At 63.9% G+C, this 19098-nt stretch overlaps 1 protein-coding gene across 1 annotated transcript in view; it reads left to right on the top strand.

Annotated features, from left to right (window-relative positions):
- The first annotated feature begins 416 nt into the window (after positions 1–416).
- The window catches only part of MLN (motilin), a 92433-nt gene continuing 73751 nt past the window's right edge, over positions 417–19098 (top strand). The window contains exon 1 of the mRNA XM_048498493.1: positions 417–511. The gene's annotated coding sequence lies outside the window, so the exon portion shown is untranslated. The remainder of the gene's footprint in view (positions 512–19098) is intronic.

The following is a 19098-nucleotide window of genomic DNA, read 5'->3' as shown; positions in this document are numbered from 1 at the left end:
TTCCCTGATGAGTATATTCATGCCATATTTGTATTGGGTTTTTTGCTTTCACACTATATATTTTTAAACAAAACAAAAAGTAATGTGTGAGGAAGCCCCTCTTTGTCACTAGCATAAATAAGGCTGATTTCAACTATGATGTTGTGGGTGCTTAGAATTATACATATAAAAGGATCAAATTATACAAGAATTACTGGGGGAGAAAAAGACGGCACAGCTCAGAACTTTGGAGAGTAGCAACAAGTAAGAGCTTCCAAGCCCTCCTTGGAAACTCAGAATTCTTTCAAATACTACCAGAACAAGGAGGAGATATATGTGTCATAAAGCCATTACCATATTCCTCTGTATCCGGTTACCCTTCTCCAAGAGTCATAGGTGCTGACAAGGGCTATTAGTGTAATTACATGCTGGTGTTAGTTATATAAAGGACCATACACTGAGGCACAAAAGAAGTCTCCAGACAACAGGAGTCTCCAGAACACTGACCTAAAGAAGACACCATATTCATTAGGTAAGCACTCCACACATACTAATTTCTGGGCAACTGAATCTTCAGTGGGGAAAGAGAACTTAGCTTTCTTAAATAAACTAGAACATTTCTCTTTTATTTCCATTATATTTGAAGGGGTATTTTCATTACTTTTGGAAGAACTCTCTGCAACAAAGGGTTAGTGAACTGGAATAGGACTCTGGGTTCTGCTTCTGCATTCACTCTCTAAGCCTACTTGCCTTGACTTTCCTAAGGGGTTTGTGGCACTCACTACCAACAGCCATAAAGCAGCCAGGATGTTCTCCACAGATTGAAACTCTGTCCAAACTTATGAGTTAGTCAGAAGTGGCTGATGATGCCATAAGAACATAATACTAACAAGTTAAGGAGTAAATAAAATCCAGATATTGAAAGCTGGAATAGACAGTTGAGGGAAATGGCTCGTCCTGAATCTGTTTTCTGCTTTTTGTTGTTGTCTCTTACCTAATTGTTACTATGCCCAATCACATTTGACAAAAAAGGGTCAATTTACACAGTACCCACATTCCTAAGGGCCCAGTTACATATGGGTTCTGCAAAGCCACATCACCTCCCATGTCACCCTGGAAACTTTTAGAAGATATGTGATGTCATATCATCATGGTGAAGGCTTCCCCAAACCCAGAAGAAGTGCAGCTGGAAAATGCTGAGCACAGCGATATCACATCATTTGTCTTCCTTAATTCACATTATCATGGAGAAGAAGGGATACAAGTCAACACCAGCCATGTGTTTAAGGTAACATGTAGTTTGTTTCTAACACAAACTCATCTTGGACACTGGTTCGATATTTTCCAAAATCTCAAAACAATAGACTTATTTGATTCTAACTGGGAAGATATTTACTTCAGTAACACATTTACTTCAGTAATATTTACTTCAGTAATGCAGCATTAATGTTCCACTCATTTGTACTAGCATGAAGACTCACAAGAGGACAGCAAGAAAGAATCAGGCCCAAAGATGTCAAATTTTTAAATTTTTCCTTTGGAAATATTACCGATGGAGCTAGTTCACAAACAGCAAACACTCTATTCGTTTTGGGAGGCACCGAGCCGAAGCCTTAATGTATGAAAGACGTGCTCTGCTTGCAAAATGAGGTAGAGGCATTCAGTGGTCTTGCCAGTCAAACAAGTGGGAGCGGGGCGAAACAGGGACTTTCTCTGTCAGCAGAGCAATGGCAAGACTAGTCAGCAGCAAGAGAAGGCTGAAATTATGCTGGAAGCTCAGCAGCGCAGTGCTGAAATTATGTAGTACAAAAGGACAATTGTGCAGCTAACATTGTACAACTTTTGTTAAACAAGAAAGACAGATTGTATCATACATGTCTTGGATGCACCCTTTCAATCATGGCAGGCCAGCAACACCACACTTCCTTGAGTCTTACGGTGCAATTGGCTTGAGGGCACAATTTGTGAATTCACGCTGGGGCTACTGTCCCTAGCTACAATTTTGTAGGCATGACAGCTGGTCAGGAATTTTTTTTTTAACCTGATGAGAAATGTCAACCTTTTGTCTTCGTTTCTATTCAAGAGGAAATTTTATTTTAATCTGGTGGAAACTGGATGTTTTCAGGTGTCTGATGTGCCCCTAACACACATCTGTCACAAGAATGTATGCAGCATTCTGCAATATAAATGGAAACAAAACAAATAAAAATGGTCAAAATAATACCTCTGGGATGTCAAGTTCTGCAGAAAAATAAAGCAGCAATTTAAAAACCGACTTTATTTAAAGCTACAATCTGAAACAAATTAAGGTTGCTCAGAATGTCCCAACTACTGATATAAGGGAGAGGTAACAGTAATCCTGAGTGATTTATTAATAAGGACCAAGTACAAATTGATTTAATACAATCTGTTGCTTTCCAGAAGCAAATGAGGTGGTGCCAAGGCACTCTGAAAGGAACAAGCTGTTCCAACTCTACTATATATATAAAGGGGCCTCAACACCTCTCCAAGTTCTAAATACTGCTGCCAACTACAGGTTGGGAAATTTCTGAAGATTTAAGGATAGAGCCTAGGGAGGGACCTCAGTGGATATAATGCCAGATAGTCCACCCTCCAACGCTATCTGATTCTCCAGGAAGTACTATATCATCTAGAGGTCAGTTGTAATTCCAGGAGGCCTCCAAGCCCCACCTGGAGGTTGGCAACCCTAGTTCTAGGAGAGATAAGTTCTTTCCCAACTAGCCCAGTTTTGTATAAGAGTGGGAAGATGACCGGTAAGCTCTTAAAGATACAAGAGCGCTCTGCATCGGAACAGCTTAGGGCCAAACTAAATATTACAGGCAAGAATGTGTAACAAATCCTTGAAAACCTATTTTTGTTCCCTCAGAAAAAGCAGCTTCAGCACACAATTATGTGAAGTGGAGGTGGTGGGAGAGTAATTTTGCCCTTACAGCGTGAAGTTAGGTCATTTTAGTCATCACTGGATTTAATGATATTATATCTCTCACTCCCCTGCAGGATCCTGCCATTAATTCGCTAAAGTGAATCACTGTAAGCCTATGTAAACTTACCTAGGCATAGGGTCAATTGAACATATCAGAATTTATCCACAAGCAAACATGCATAGAATGTTGCTGAGATTCCAGATGGAAATCTGAGTAACACAGCGAGATTATAGATACATATTCTTTGTAAAGGACAATAATGGATGCTCTTTAGGCAACATACAAAGTGCTGCCTACATAATACTGAAGTGTGGCATCTATCTGCAGCTAGGTAAATCTGAGGATCAGGTCCACACTGACACTAAATAGATTTTCATGCAAACTTGGAGGACCCCAAGGAACAGAGATAAAGGTTGCGTGGGAAGATGAAAAGGAAGCAGGAAAATTGGAGAGGCTGTGGGGGCCTTCAGAGAAGAGAAAGAGGAAACAGTGGGGCAGGGGGAATGAGATGTTTCCAGCAAGACTTTGCAGGTTCTCATGTATGTTTAAGTAACATGGAATCAAGAGTTCTATTTCTTGGATAATGCCACTTTCTGGGATCGTTCATGGAATGGTGAAAGATTTGTTAGCTGGATATTATGTTCCATACCCGTGGCTTTCTCAAGATCCCATTCATTAAGTGAGTATACTTGGGCTGTTTGGCAGAGTTTCTATCTCAGGCATTCCTTCCATGCCTCAGGAATGGGTCAATTCTTAAAGTTAATTACAGCTGGGGTCAATTTTAACTCAAAATGTCTGCATCTGTTTGTTTTCCCAGAAACTGCCTCAAGCAGATCTTCCACCTTTTGGTTAGGCTTTAGTGCAATATTGTAATTGGATATATTTGTAATCCTCAGCATCATTGGTAAATTTTTGCCTTTAGACTGGTCAATAAGACCAGCCAGTTTCATACTGCAGTTGGCAGGCGTGGATTTTCAGGATGGTCTAGATGGATAGTTCCTTTTTTTTTGTCTCTTAGATAGATGAGCTCAAATTTGTTTCACTCCCCTGCAAGTATCAGGTATTTGTCATAGGGGAAAAGGCTCCCTTCACCTTTTTGGAGTTCCTAAGGCTGAGCAGCTAAACTTTAAACACCACATACACTACCATCAAAACAGCTCAGTCATAGTAAAGGAGGGAAAATTTGCCCAGCTTAGTTAGGAGGCTGCCTGAGCCTGCCTAGAATAGTTAGGAAGGTGAAGAGGCCTGCCACAAAGGCATTCTCAGTTTTGAAGGTTATTGTCCTCTAGTTTGGCAAAGGGTAGCTTTTGTAGTCCTGCTTCAATGACCCAGCTACAGTTCCTTTAATCCTGGCTTCCAAGAATTAAATGACATTATTTGTAGCTCCTACCTACTGATTCTTCAGCTCATGCCTTTCAACAACAGTCAGCTGTAGAAAATGCAGAACGTTTCTAAACCCCCACCCCAATCTCTCCCAGTTCTCCTGCTCCACAACCTACCAAGGTTATAGTGAGCTAACTAGCTATATCACTTCTCTCAGCATATAAAGGAGTTTCATTGCTCCACCTAACAGCCTGCATTTCCAAAGCTCTACATAACTATCCCCACGTGATTGGCCTCCAGAGCTCTAACAGCAATTGGCCCAATTTTTGTTCTGTCTTTGCTCTGTCTAGCCTGGATTAGAAAGATATTATGCAATTCCAGTGCCAGAGTGGGTGGAACAGAGTTCTTCCTACAGAACCTATAAACCTCCACAGACTTAATCCAGAAGTACTTTGGGCAGAATTTTTCACATGGGACATTATCTGTTCATGAGAAGGAGGCGTGTCAGTACCTAAACAAAACATGGCGCAAGTGAAGAACGGATATTTTATTTATACCTCATCCTTTCCAATCCAGGCTAGGTTCAGGGTGTCTTCCAGTAATAATTCAATACAATACAATAAATATTAAATTAAACATATCAACTAAAGCCATTATTCCCAGTTAATCTTAATAAGATGGTGCATCATAAGATCTATGCATCATAATAAGATCTATGCATCATAAAATAAAGCAGAAAAGAATCTCCTCAGTGGTGAAGATTGTCTAAGATGGATCTGGGACCAACTGGGACCTAAAAACTCTTGAGTCCCCCAGAGGGTAGAGACATGAGGGAAAAATGAACAAGAGAAAATAAAGGATGGAACAAGAGAAGGAAGGAAAGGAACAGGAAAAGGAAAGTATGGAAGTGGAAGAATAAGGAGGGGGAAAAGGGAATTTGGGGAAGGAAAAGGAAGCCAGTTGATCTAACCTAATCTAATTCCTGATTCTTCCTCCACTGTTTTTCTAGCTCAGGGGTAGGGAACCTGCGGCTCTCCAGATGTTCAGGAACTACAATTCCCATCAGCCCCTACCAGCATGGCCAATTGGCCATGCTGACAGAGGCTGATGGGAATTGTAGTTCCTGAACATCTGGAGAGCCGCAGGTTCCCTACCCCTGAACACTGATTATAACAATTGGTGATTCAGGAAATAGAAACAGGTATATCCTCTGCACCAAAGTAAATATAAGAAGCTGCCTAATACAGTCATACTAAAGAACAAAGTAGCCCACAGTGGTGTCCATTTTTTGTTGTTTACATTTTGAATTTATTATTTTCATTATGTTCGTTATTATTTTATGTCAGTGGAGTATTCTTTTCCTGATATAGCTTCATTATTTTCTCTTCAATTTGGAATAATATTTCAGTGATTGTACTCTTGTCCACAGAATCTTTTCTTTCAGATTTCAGATAGGAAAAAGGGTCATAGTTTTATAGTCAGTTAAAGAGAGAACACATTTATCTGCAACAACTTTGTTTTCTGTTCAAGTTAGGTGAAAGCTTTAGATATTGAACCACTCACCCAAGGGATTTTCAAGAGAATGGAGGCAAGATCTCAGTTTTATGTGCAATTAAATAAAGTATTATTGATTTAAAAAGTCACTATTACTCCTTGAAGGCAAGAAACAGAAGACAAAATTTCGCCACCCCGGGAAAACAGGAGGCAGGGCACAGAGGGCAGTGTATGGCCTTTATAATCTCCAGGAGGACAAAACCTGTACAACAGAACTGGATAAGACTCGCGCTTGGAACGCCCAGGAAAACAGGTAGCAGGGTTCTCTTTCAAAGCCACTGAGCTATCAAGAGATTGATGGAAGCACAGTAGGAAAAGGCATGGGTACCATATCTTCTGTTGCAAGATCTGTTTGATTTTGATTATTTAAAAGTTCCCATGATTATTAATTCCCAGGACACAGGGAAGAAGCACTCTCTCTTCTCTCCCATTTAAGCAGTTGCTCCATCTTGGCTCTTCTCCTTGGATGGGCACAAGCCACGAAGGATTAAATCTTTACCTAGGACACACCTTGCTCATGCATTGAGGGGACAATAGGGAGAAGTTTTAACTTTGAGAACTCAGGTTCTGATGGACATGTTATCTGCTGCAACTACAAGCAATACTAGCCTGTCCTAATTAAACAGTGTTTTGTATCTGTGCTGAGAGTAGTAGAAGAAGAAGAGTTTGGATTTATATCCCCCCTTTCTCTCCTGCAGGAGACTCAAAGGGGCTGACAATCTCCTTGCCCTTCCCCCCTCACAACAAACACCCTGTGAGGTAGGTGGGGCTGAGAGAGCTCCGAGAAGCTGTGACTAGCCCAAGGTCACAGTAGGAAGAGAGGACTGTGTCTTTCCTCTCTTTTAAAAAAACCTTGTTCAGTCTGAAGCTTGGTCAGACCATTTATATTTTTTTATTTGCCCCAGAACTGCTTCTTGAAGCCCATTAATTGGAGATGTTTGGAGGAAATTTTTGCATGCAATACACATGCTCTATCATTCTGATTCATCTCTATAGGGTCCCAAATCACTTTTGTAGAAAAGTCTGCAGTGCTGTTTGGAATACTTCTGTGTTTAGGTCTAGCCAATTTCTCTCTCTAGCTTTTTTTTTTTTTAGCTTAGGTTTCACTTATTAAGAGTAATAGGTCGGTGTTCTGGTCCTTGTTTAACAAGGATTTAGAGTTCTCATCAGGTCAATAGTAGACAGGCAAAGGCCAAAAGACCTCAGATAAACTCAGGGGAGGAAAACGATACAAGGCTGGTGTCTGATTTTCCAGTGCATGTCTGGCCATGAACTGAGTTTTTCCTAACTTTCTCTTCACCACTAATAATAGAGGTGGGAAGTGATAGCTTTAATCTGAAACCTCTTAAGCCATGTTCAAGTTACCTTTCAGAAATCTTGTTTCTGCTTTTTTCCTTCCCAAACCCAGCTGCTGCTCCTTTTAAATGTTCAGTGCTGTTCCACTCTAGGAAGAAAAAAGACCAATTGGTTGTGACAGAGATGGGAGCGAGCTCCCAGGGAGAAAGGCCTTCTTACCACTTCAGCCTATCTCCTCTGTCTTTTCACTACTGCAGTCCTAAAGCGTACTGTACCAGCATAAAGAAAATGGGAGTCAGAACTGGAAATGATTTACTTGTCTTATTTTTATTTTTTGTATTCCAGTATATTGTTAGGCCCCAGGAACTTGGTCCAATAATCAGATTCTGGTTCTTGGTTCAGTAGTCTTTATTAAGGCACACAATCCCAGACCATTGGGCCAAAGCAAGTTCTATCAAGCACCCATGTGGGTTACACATTTATCCCCTTGGAAACCCCCCCCCCCATCTCATATTCTCAGAGCAGAACATCTGCTAATTGATGAATCGACAAAGGTTATTTTATCAGCAGCAGATAACAATGTGAAGCCGTGTGGTTGCTGGCCCAGGAGTGAGATAATAACTCTTTCCCATGGCACCAGTATGTCAGGGGAGGCCTAGTTGTCAAAATCTTACAAAGCAGTCATAAATTCAAGTCAAGCCAGCAATATATGAGAAGCGCAAAGCATATGGGACCCAGGCATACCAGGCACAACCAGGACATATATGCAGCCCTGTCCAAGAAATGGGTGTAACAGCAATTGGGAGAACATTAGTTTTTCCCCTTGCACTACTGCTATGCCCCCCACAGTAGGAAAGTCCCCAACTTCTGAGGCTCACATAGATTTAAAAATCTAGCTCAAGCTGCTCCAAAATTCCCTTTCATACATGTCAGTAGACTCCTTTTTATCCCAGTGGAGTCTGCCTTTTTTTCATAGTGTTATCCTTCATTTGTACCTATTTTCTGAAGGTAAAAACATAGCATTTGAGAATGGGGAGTCAGTCACAAAACACTATGGGAGGGAAGTTAATCATGACTCCTGTGAAAAAATAAGCCTGGCCTGCAGCTGTGAAGATGAATCAAGACCAAACAGGGGTTGTCAAACTGGACCCAATTGTGCTTTCATTCCAAGTACAGCAGAGTGGGCTTCATAAATGAGCCACACCATCTGTGTTTGGTTGAAGCTTCGTTCAAACATTTCTAGGCAGAGCCCAATTTTTTTTAGAGTTTGTGAAGAATTAACCCCATGCAAACAGCACAACAGATCACAAAGATTTGCAAGGTTGTAGAAGGAACTAAATAGATCAGGCGAGTAGTTTAGACTACATTATTTCATGACAATAACTATTTATCACTTATGGGTTAGCTGTTTTGCATGTCAGTGTCCCATTGCAGTCATATCTGGCTGGACCATGACTGTAAAGACCTGGGTTCAAATGCCTATTCAATTCCTATGAAACTTGCTAGGTCCTTCGTTCACTTATTCTCTCTGTGGCTAACCTACATCACAAGGTTGTTGTGAGAATAACATAGATAGGGGAGAGTCATCTATGTTGTGAGGAGGGGGCATGACTCAGTGATTCGGCATCTGTTTGCTATGTAGAAAATCTCAGGTTCAATTCCCAGCATCTCCAGTTAAAAGGATCAGATAGTAGATGATGTGAAAGACCTCTGCCTGATACACTAGAGAACTACTGCCGGTCTAAGTAGACAATACTAACCTTGACAGACCCAGTATAAGGCAGCTTTAAATGTTATACTCTAAACTTTTTGCAGGAAGAAGAGGATAAAGCAGTTGTTGAAACAGTTGGAATCCCTCATGCTGATTATTAATAACTTCAGGAAACTTCTCTGATTGAACAAGCCATATATATGGGCATCTGGATCCACTTCTAAACCTAATACCAATGCTGTAACTTATCTGGGCCATGCCCCCAAGCCATGCCAACAGCTGAGAAAAGTCAGAAAATTACCAGAGACCAGTGCAGGGTGCCATTGTGGCTGGGCAGATGGCAGAGGCAAAGTTAAACATCTCTGAGCCTGGCCCTTCAGAAACATGGTTTTCATATGACCAGCTATCACACACCCAGGGCAGGGAAGGGAGTGTGGATTACAGCATCTGTTATTTGAGCCAACTCAAAGAGGTCCCAGGTGAGGCAAAGAACCCCCCTCCTCACCTGAAGTCTTTTGGGAAAGCTACAGTGGAATAGGAAATCCTCATGGCAGTGGTGGGTGCAAACCTGCCCTCTTTGAATGCCCACATGTTTATCTGTTTTTATTTTTCTGTGTAATTTGCTTTTGAGATGCCTAGCAAACTAGTAATTATTAATGAAAACCTGAGATAAACTTTTTCTAAAGGAAGTCAGATGCAATGATAGAGCCTTAGAATAGGAGGGGAAGATCAATCCATAAGAAGCACCTCCTTGCATAAGTTTCCATGCAGGTCTGAAAACACCTATCACAATAACCTTTTTGAAGCTAAGCATGCCAGGGGCTGATCAATACCACATGCGAGCGTTTTAAGAAACCCTATGGGTTCTACCTTGAGTTCCTTAAAAAGGAAAGGTTGGATATAATAAAATTAAATAAAATAACAAACTAACCCACTACAATGAGATGAAAAATTCCTTTTTTTGTATTAAAAGTAATATTTGGTCACCATCATACTTCTCTCCTGGATTTCTTATGTCTCTCAATTAGGAATCATCATCAAAGTATGATGTTGTTAAAATGAGTTAAAGGGTCTCATCTGAGACTCAAGACCTCATTTGTGAGGCTTCATTAAAAACACTAAAGCTCACTATAAAATCCATTCAATGTCACACAGCTTATTTTTCTATATAAAGACTTTCATAAACAAATTTTGAGGTGTGGATAACATACCATGAAAAATACACGATACACCATGAAATAAGCAATTGCTTACTGTGAAAATATACAGTCTAAATAATCTTTTACAAGTTACTGAAAAAAGCACTGTATTTGAATGGTGGCAATGTTCAGCTTTTAATTCTCTTCCATAGTTTCCAAAGAAACTGAATTTTATCGCAAGATGCAAAGGAAAGAGGAGGTCTTGATCTGAAATTATATTTTGCTGCCTGCTGTTTGGTTTGGATGGGAGAATAGTTACACTGATTTCTTGATTAAGAGGGACACGATTTCAGATTGAGATGGCATAATTATCTACAGTATGACAAAGTTAGTCAATAAGGATTTTAATAGTCATATATATTAGGCGAGTAATTCTGAGAATATAGACAAATTTAAATCTAGACTATGTAAAAAACCTATGTAGCTCCCACCACAAGAAGCCTTATTCAGATGAGAAATTATATTTGAAAATAGTTGGATAACATATCATGATTTTTCACATGGGGAACGTAAAGTGAAATTAAGAGAAGAATTTATGACAGAAGGAAATTTGTTCCTTTGAGAACAAGTATTTAAAACAGAGAAAAGAGTCTATGGTTTTGGACATACTAAGGCCGCTTCCACATGGCCATGCTGGGGGTTGGGTCGGCGTACATGACGCCGACCCAACCCCCCCCCCCCCCCCCCCCCCCCCCCCCCCCCCCCCCCCCCCCCCCCCCCCCCCCCCCCACCCCCCCCCCCCCCCGCCCCCCCCCCCCCCCACCCCCCCCCCCCCCCACCCCCCCCCCCCCCCACCCCCCCCCCCCCCCACCCCCCCCCCCCCCCACCCCCCCCCCCCCCCACCCCCCCCCCCCCCCACCCCCCCCCCCCCCCACCCCCCCCCCCCCCCACCCCCCCCCCCCCCCACCCCCCCCCCCCCCCACCCCCCCCCCCCCCCACCCCCCCCCCCCCCCACCCCCCCCCCCCCCCACCCCCCCCCCCCCCCACCCCCCCCCCCCCCCACCCCCCCCCCCCCCCACCCCCCCCCCCCCCCACCCCCCCCCCCCCCCACCCCCCCCCCCCCCCACCCCCCCCCCCCCCCACCCCCCCCCCCCCCCACCCCCCCCCCCCCCCACCCCCCCCCCCCCCCACCCCCCCCCCCCCCCACCCCCCCCCCCCCCCACCCCCCCCCCCCCCCACCCCCCCCCCCCCCCACCCCCCCCCCCCCCCACCCCCCCCCCCCCCCACCCCCCCCCCCCCCCACCCCCCCCCCCCCCCACCCCCCCCCCCCCCCACCCCCCCCCCCCCCCACCCCCCCCCCCCCCCACCCCCCCCCCCCCCCACCCCCCCCCCCCCCCACCCCCCCCCCCCCCCACCCCCCCCCCCCCCCACCCCCCCCCCCCCCCACCCCCCCCCCCCCCCACCCCCCCCCCCCCCCACCCCCCCCCCCCCCCACCCCCCCCCCCCCCCACCCCCCCCCCCCCCCACCCCCCCCCCCCCCCACCCCCCCCCCCCCCCACCCCCCCCCCCCCCCACCCCCCCCCCCCCCCACCCCCCCCCCCCCCCACCCCCCCCCCCCCCCACCCCCCCCCCCCCCCACCCCCCCCCCCCCCCACCCCCCCCCCCCCCCACCCCCCCCCCCCCCCACCCCCCCCCCCCCCCACCCCCCCCCCCCCCCACCCCCCCCCCCCCCCACCCCCCCCCCCCCCCACCCCCCCCCCCCCCCACCCCCCCCCCCCCCCACCCCCCCCCCCCCCCACCCCCCCCCCCCCCCACCCCCCCCCCCCCCCACCCCCCCCCCCCCCCACCCCCCCCCCCCCCCACCCCCCCCCCCCCCCACCCCCCCCCCCCCCCACCCCCCCCCCCCCCCACCCCCCCCCCCCCCCACCCCCCCCCCCCCCCACCCCCCCCCCCCCCCACCCCCCCCCCCCCCCACCCCCCCCCCCCCCCACCCCCCCCCCCCCCCACCCCCCCCCCCCCCCACCCCCCCCCCCCCCCACCCCCCCCCCCCCCCACCCCCCCCCCCCCCCACCCCCCCCCCCCCCCACCCCCCCCCCCCCCCACCCCCCCCCCCCCCCACCCCCCCCCCCCCCCACCCCCCCCCCCCCCCACCCCCCCCCCCCCCCACCCCCCCCCCCCCCCACCCCCCCCCCCCCCCACCCCCCCCCCCCCCCACCCCCCCCCCCCCCCACCCCCCCCCCCCCCCACCCCCCCCCCCCCCCACCCCCCCCCCCCCCCACCCCCCCCCCCCCCCACCCCCCCCCCCCCCCACCCCCCCCCCCCCCCACCCCCCCCCCCCCCCACCCCCCCCCCCCCCCACCCCCCCCCCCCCCCACCCCCCCCCCCCCCCACCCCCCCCCCCCCCCACCCCCCCCCCCCCCCACCCCCCCCCCCCCCCACCCCCCCCCCCCCCCACCCCCCCCCCCCCCCACCCCCCCCCCCCCCCACCCCCCCCCCCCCCCACCCCCCCCCCCCCCCACCCCCCCCCCCCCCCACCCCCCCCCCCCCCCACCCCCCCCCCCCCCCACCCCCCCCCCCCCCCACCCCCCCCCCCCCCCACCCCCCCCCCCCCCCACCCCCCCCCCCCCCCACCCCCCCCCCCCCCCACCCCCCCCCCCCCCCACCCCCCCCCCCCCCCACCCCCCCCCCCCCCCACCCCCCCCCCCCCCCACCCCCCCCCCCCCCCACCCCCCCCCCCCCCCACCCCCCCCCCCCCCCACCCCCCCCCCCCCCCACCCCCCCCCCCCCCCACCCCCCCCCCCCCCCACCCCCCCCCCCCCCCACCCCCCCCCCCCCCCACCCCCCCCCCCCCCCACCCCCCCCCCCCCCCACCCCCCCCCCCCCCCACCCCCCCCCCCCCCCACCCCCCCCCCCCCCCACCCCCCCCCCCCCCCACCCCCCCCCCCCCCCACCCCCCCCCCCCCCCACCCCCCCCCCCCCCCACCCCCCCCCCCCCCCACCCCCCCCCCCCCCCACCCCCCCCCCCCCCCACCCCCCCCCCCCCCCACCCCCCCCCCCCCCCACCCCCCCCCCCCCCCACCCCCCCCCCCCCCCACCCCCCCCCCCCCCCACCCCCCCCCCCCCCCACCCCCCCCCCCCCCCACCCCCCCCCCCCCCCACCCCCCCCCCCCCCCACCCCCCCCCCCCCCCACCCCCCCCCCCCCCCACCCCCCCCCCCCCCCACCCCCCCCCCCCCCCACCCCCCCCCCCCCCCACCCCCCCCCCCCCCCACCCCCCCCCCCCCCCACCCCCCCCCCCCCCCACCCCCCCCCCCCCCCACCCCCCCCCCCCCCCACCCCCCCCCCCCCCCACCCCCCCCCCCCCCCACCCCCCCCCCCCCCCACCCCCCCCCCCCCCCACCCCCCCCCCCCCCCACCCCCCCCCCCCCCCACCCCCCCCCCCCCCCACCCCCCCCCCCCCCCACCCCCCCCCCCCCCCACCCCCCCCCCCCCCCACCCCCCCCCCCCCCCACCCCCCCCCCCCCCCACCCCCCCCCCCCCCCACCCCCCCCCCCCCCCACCCCCCCCCCCCCCCACCCCCCCCCCCCCCCACCCCCCCCCCCCCCCACCCCCCCCCCCCCCCACCCCCCCCCCCCCCCACCCCCCCCCCCCCCCACCCCCCCCCCCCCCCACCCCCCCCCCCCCCCACCCCCCCCCCCCCCCACCCCCCCCCCCCCCCACCCCCCCCCCCCCCCACCCCCCCCCCCCCCCACCCCCCCCCCCCCCCACCCCCCCCCCCCCCCACCCCCCCCCCCCCCCACCCCCCCCCCCCCCCACCCCCCCCCCCCCCCACCCCCCCCCCCCCCCACCCCCCCCCCCCCCCACCCCCCCCCCCCCCCACCCCCCCCCCCCCCCACCCCCCCCCCCCCCCACCCCCCCCCCCCCCCACCCCCCCCCCCCCCCACCCCCCCCCCCCCCCACCCCCCCCCCCCCCCACCCCCCCCCCCCCCCACCCCCCCCCCCCCCCACCCCCCCCCCCCCCCACCCCCCCCCCCCCCCACCCCCCCCCCCCCCCACCCCCCCCCCCCCCCACCCCCCCCCCCCCCCACCCCCCCCCCCCCCCACCCCCCCCCCCCCCCACCCCCCCCCCCCCCCACCCCCCCCCCCCCCCACCCCCCCCCCCCCCCACCCCCCCCCCCCCCCACCCCCCCCCCCCCCCACCCCCCCCCCCCCCCACCCCCCCCCCCCCCCACCCCCCCCCCCCCCCACCCCCCCCCCCCCCCACCCCCCCCCCCCCCCACCCCCCCCCCCCCCCACCCCCCCCCCCCCCCACCCCCCCCCCCCCCCACCCCCCCCCCCCCCCACCCCCCCCCCCCCCCACCCCCCCCCCCCCCCACCCCCCCCCCCCCCCACCCCCCCCCCCCCCCACCCCCCCCCCCCCCCACCCCCCCCCCCCCCCACCCCCCCCCCCCCCCACCCCCCCCCCCCCCCACCCCCCCCCCCCCCCACCCCCCCCCCCCCCCACCCCCCCCCCCCCCCACCCCCCCCCCCCCCCACCCCCCCCCCCCCCCACCCCCCCCCCCCCCCACCCCCCCCCCCCCCCACCCCCCCCCCCCCCCACCCCCCCCCCCCCCCACCCCCCCCCCCCCCCACCCCCCCCCCCCCCCACCCCCCCCCCCCCCCACCCCCCCCCCCCCCCACCCCCCCCCCCCCCCACCCCCCCCCCCCCCCACCCCCCCCCCCCCCCACCCCCCCCCCCCCCCACCCCCCCCCCCCCCCACCCCCCCCCCCCCCCACCCCCCCCCCCCCCCACCCCCCCCCCCCCCCACCCCCCCCCCCCCCCACCCCCCCCCCCCCCCACCCCCCCCCCCCCCCACCCCCCCCCCCCCCCACCCCCCCCCCCCCCCACCCCCCCCCCCCCCCACCCCCCCCCCCCCCCACCCCCCCCCCCCCCCACCCCCCCCCCCCCCCACCCCCCCCCCCCCCCACCCCCCCCCCCCCCCACCCCCCCCCCCCCCCACCCCCCCCCCCCCCCACCCCCCCCCCCCCCCACCCCCCCCCCCCCCCACCCCCCCCCCCCCCCACCCCCCCCCCCCCCCACCCCCCCCCCCCCCCACCCCCCCCCCCCCCCACCCCCCCCCCCCCCCACCCCCCCCCCCCCCCACCCCCCCCCCCCCCCACCCCCCCCCCCCCCCACCCCCCCCCCCCCCCACCCCCCCCCCCCCCCACCCCCCCCCCCCCCCACCCCCCCCCCCCCCCACCCCCCCCCCCCCCCACCCCCCCCCCCCCCCACCCCCCCCCCCCCCCACCCCCCCCCCCCCCCACCCCCCCCCCCCCCCACCCCCCCCCCCCCCCACCCCCCCCCCCCCCCACCCCCCCCCCCCCCCACCCCCCCCCCCCCCCACCCCCCCCCCCCCCCACCCCCCCCCCCCCCCACCCCCCCCCCCCCCCACCCCCCCCCCCCCCCACCCCCCCCCCCCCCCACCCCCCCCCCCCCCCACCCCCCCCCCCCCCCACCCCCCCCCCCCCCCACCCCCCCCCCCCCCCACCCCCCCCCCCCCCCACCCCCCCCCCCCCCCACCCCCCCCCCCCCCCACCCCCCCCCCCCCCCACCCCCCCCCCCCCCCACCCCCCCCCCCCCCCACCCCCCCCCCCCCCCACCCCCCCCCCCCCCCACCCCCCCCCCCCCCCACCCCCCCCCCCCCCCACCCCCCCCCCCCCCCACCCCCCCCCCCCCCCACCCCCCCCCCCCCCCACCCCCCCCCCCCCCCACCCCCCCCCCCCCCCACCCCCCCCCCCCCCCACCCCCCCCCCCCCCCACCCCCCCCCCCCCCCACCCCCCCCCCCCCCCACCCCCCCCCCCCCCCACCCCCCCCCCCCCCCACCCCCCCCCCCCCCCACCCCCCCCCCCCCCCACCCCCCCCCCCCCCCACCCCCCCCCCCCCCCACCCCCCCCCCCCCCCACCCCCCCCCCCCCCCACCCCCCCCCCCCCCCACCCCCCCCCCCCCCCACCCCCCCCCCCCCCCACCCCCCCCCCCCCCCACCCCCCCCCCCCCCCACCCCCCCCCCCCCCCACCCCCCCCCCCCCCCACCCCCCCCCCCCCCCACCCCCCCCCCCCCCCACCCCCCCCCCCCCCCACCCCCCCCCCCCCCCACCCCCCCCCCCCCCCACCCCCCCCCCCCCCCACCCCCCCCCCCCCCCACCCCCCCCCCCCCCCACCCCCCCCCCCCCCCACCCCCCCCCCCCCCCACCCCCCCCCCCCCCCACCCCCCCCCCCCCCCACCCCCCCCCCCCCCCACCCCCCCCCCCCCCCACCCCCCCCCCCCCCCACCCCCCCCCCCCCCCACCCCCCCCCCCCCCCACCCCCCCCCCCCCCCACCCCCCCCCCCCCCCACCCCCCCCCCCCCCCACCCCCCCCCCCCCCCACCCCCCCCCCCCCCCACCCCCCCCCCCCCCCACCCCCCCCCCCCCCCACCCCCCCCCCCCCCCACCCCCCCCCCCCCCCACCCCCCCCCCCCCCCACCCCCCCCCCCCCCCACCCCCCCCCCCCCCCACCCCCCCCCCCCCCCACCCCCCCCCCCCCCCACCCCCCCCCCCCCCCACCCCCCCCCCCCCCCACCCCCCCCCCCCCCCACCCCCCCCCCCCCCCACCCCCCCCCCCCCCCACCCCCCCCCCCCCCCACCCCCCCCCCCCCCCACCCCCCCCCCCCCCCACCCCCCCCCCCCCCCACCCCCCCCCCCCCCCACCCCCCCCCCCCCCCACCCCCCCCCCCCCCCACCCCCCCCCCCCCCCACCCCCCCCCCCCCCCACCCCCCCCCCCCCCCACCCCCCCCCCCCCCCACCCCCCCCCCCCCCCACCCCCCCCCCCCCCCACCCCCCCCCCCCCCCACCCCCCCCCCCCCCCACCCCCCCCCCCCCCCACCCCCCCCCCCCCCCACCCCCCCCCCCCCCCACCCCCCCCCCCCCCCACCCCCCCCCCCCCCCACCCCCCCCCCCCCCCACCCCCCCCCCCCCCCACCCCCCCCCCCCCCCACCCCCCCCCCCCCCCACCCCCCCCCCCCCCCACCCCCCCCCCCCCCCACCCCCCCCCCCCCCCACCCCCCCCCCCCCCCACCCCCCCCCCCCCCCACCCCCCCCCCCCCCCACCCCCCCCCCCCCCCACCCCCCCCCCCCCCCACCCCCCCCCCCCCCCACCCCCCCCCCCCCCCACCCCCCCCCCCCCCCACCCCCCCCCCCCCCCACCCCCCCCCCCCCCCACCCCCCCCCCCCCCCACCCCCCCCCCCCCCCACCCCCCCCCCCCCCCACCCCCCCCCCCCCCCACCCCCCCCCCCCCCCACCCCCCCCCCCCCCCACCCCCCCCCCCCCCCACCCCCCCCCCCCCCCACCCCCCCCCCCCCCCACCCCCCCCCCCCCCCACCCCCCCCCCCCCCCACCCCCCCCCCCCCCCACCCCCCCCCCCCCCCACCCCCCCCCCCCCCCACCCCCCCCCCCCCCCACCCCCCCCCCCCCCCACCCCCCCCCCCCCCCACCCCCCCCCCCCCCCACCCCCCCCCCCCCCCACCCCCCCCCCCCCCCACCCCCCCCCCCCCCCACCCCCCCCCCCCCCCACCCCCCCCCCCCCCCACCCCCCCCCCCCCCCACCCCCCCCCCCCCCCACCCCCCCCCCCCCCCACCCCCCCCCCCCCCCACCCCCCCCCCCCCCCACCCCCCCCCCCCCCCACCCCCCCCCCCCCCCACCCCCCCCCCCCCCCACCCCCCCCCCCCCCCACCCCCCCCCCCCCCCACCCCCCCCCCCCCCCACCCCCCCCCCCCCCCACCCCCCCCCCCCCCCACCCCCCCCCCCCCCCACCCCCCCCCCCCCCCACCCCCCCCCCCCCCCACCCCCCCCCCCCCCCACCCCCCCCCCCCCCCACCCCCCCCCCCCCCCACCCCCCCCCCCCCCCACCCCCCCCCCCCCCCACCCCCCCCCCCCCCCACCCCCCCCCCCCCCCACCCCCCCCCCCCCCCACCCCCCCCCCCCCCCACCCCCCCCCCCCCCCACCCCCCCCCCCCCCCACCCCCCCCCCCCCCCACCCCCCCCCCCCCCCACCCCCCCCCCCCCCCACCCCCCCCCCCCCCCACCCCCCCCCCCCCCCACCCCCCCCCCCCCCCACCCCCCCCCCCCCCCACCCCCCCCCCCCCCCACCCCCCCCCCCCCCCACCCCCCCCCCCCCCCACCCCCCCCCCCCCCCACCCCCCCCCCCCCCCACCCCCCCCCCCCCCCACCCCCCCCCCCCCCCACCCCCCCCCCCCCCCACCCCCCCCCCCCCCCACCCCCCCCCCCCCCCACCCCCCCCCCCCCCCACCCCCCCCCCCCCCCACCCCCCCCCCCCCCCACCCCCCCCCCCCCCCACCCCCCCCCCCCCCCACCCCCCCCCCCCCCCACCCCCCCCCCCCCCCACCCCCCCCCCCCCCCACCCCCCCCCCCCCCCACCCCCCCCCCCCCCCACCCCCCCCCCCCCCCACCCCCCCCCCCCCCCACCCCCCCCCCCCCCCACCCCCCCCCCCCCCCACCCCCCCCCCCCCCCACCCCCCCCCCCCCCCACCCCCCCCCCCCCCCACCCCCCCCCCCCCCCACCCCCCCCCCCCCCCACCCCCCCCCCCCCCCACCCCCCCCCCCCCCCACCCCCCCCCCCCCCCACCCCCCCCCCCCCCCACCCCCCCCCCCCCCCACCCCCCCCCCCCCCCACCCCCCCCCCCCCCCACCCCCCCCCCCCCCCACCCCCCCCCCCCCCCACCCCCCCCCCCCCCCACCCCCCCCCCCCCCCACCCCCCCCCCCCCCCACCCCCCCCCCCCCCCACCCCCCCCCCCCCCCACCCCCCCCCCCCCCCACCCCCCCCCCCCCCCACCCCCCCCCCCCCCCACCCCCCCCCCCCCCCACCCCCCCCCCCCCCCACCCCCCCCCCCCCCCACCCCCCCCCCCCCCCACCCCCCCCCCCCCCCACCCCCCCCCCCCCCCACCCCCCCCCCCCCCCACCCCCCCCCCCCCCCACCCCCCCCCCCCCCCACCCCCCCCCCCCCCCACCCCCCCCCCCCCCCACCCCCCCCCCCCCCCACCCCCCCCCCCCCCCACCCCCCCCCCCCCCCACCCCCCCCCCCCCCCACCCCCCCCCCCCCCCACCCCCCCCC

This window comes from Sphaerodactylus townsendi, linkage group LG05, assembly GCF_021028975.2.
Source record: "Sphaerodactylus townsendi isolate TG3544 linkage group LG05, MPM_Stown_v2.3, whole genome shotgun sequence".
Classification (NCBI taxonomy): domain Eukaryota; kingdom Metazoa; phylum Chordata; class Lepidosauria; order Squamata; family Sphaerodactylidae; genus Sphaerodactylus; species Sphaerodactylus townsendi.
The sequence above is the reverse complement of the archived record's forward strand: the minus strand, read 5'-3'. Positions and strand labels throughout refer to the sequence as shown.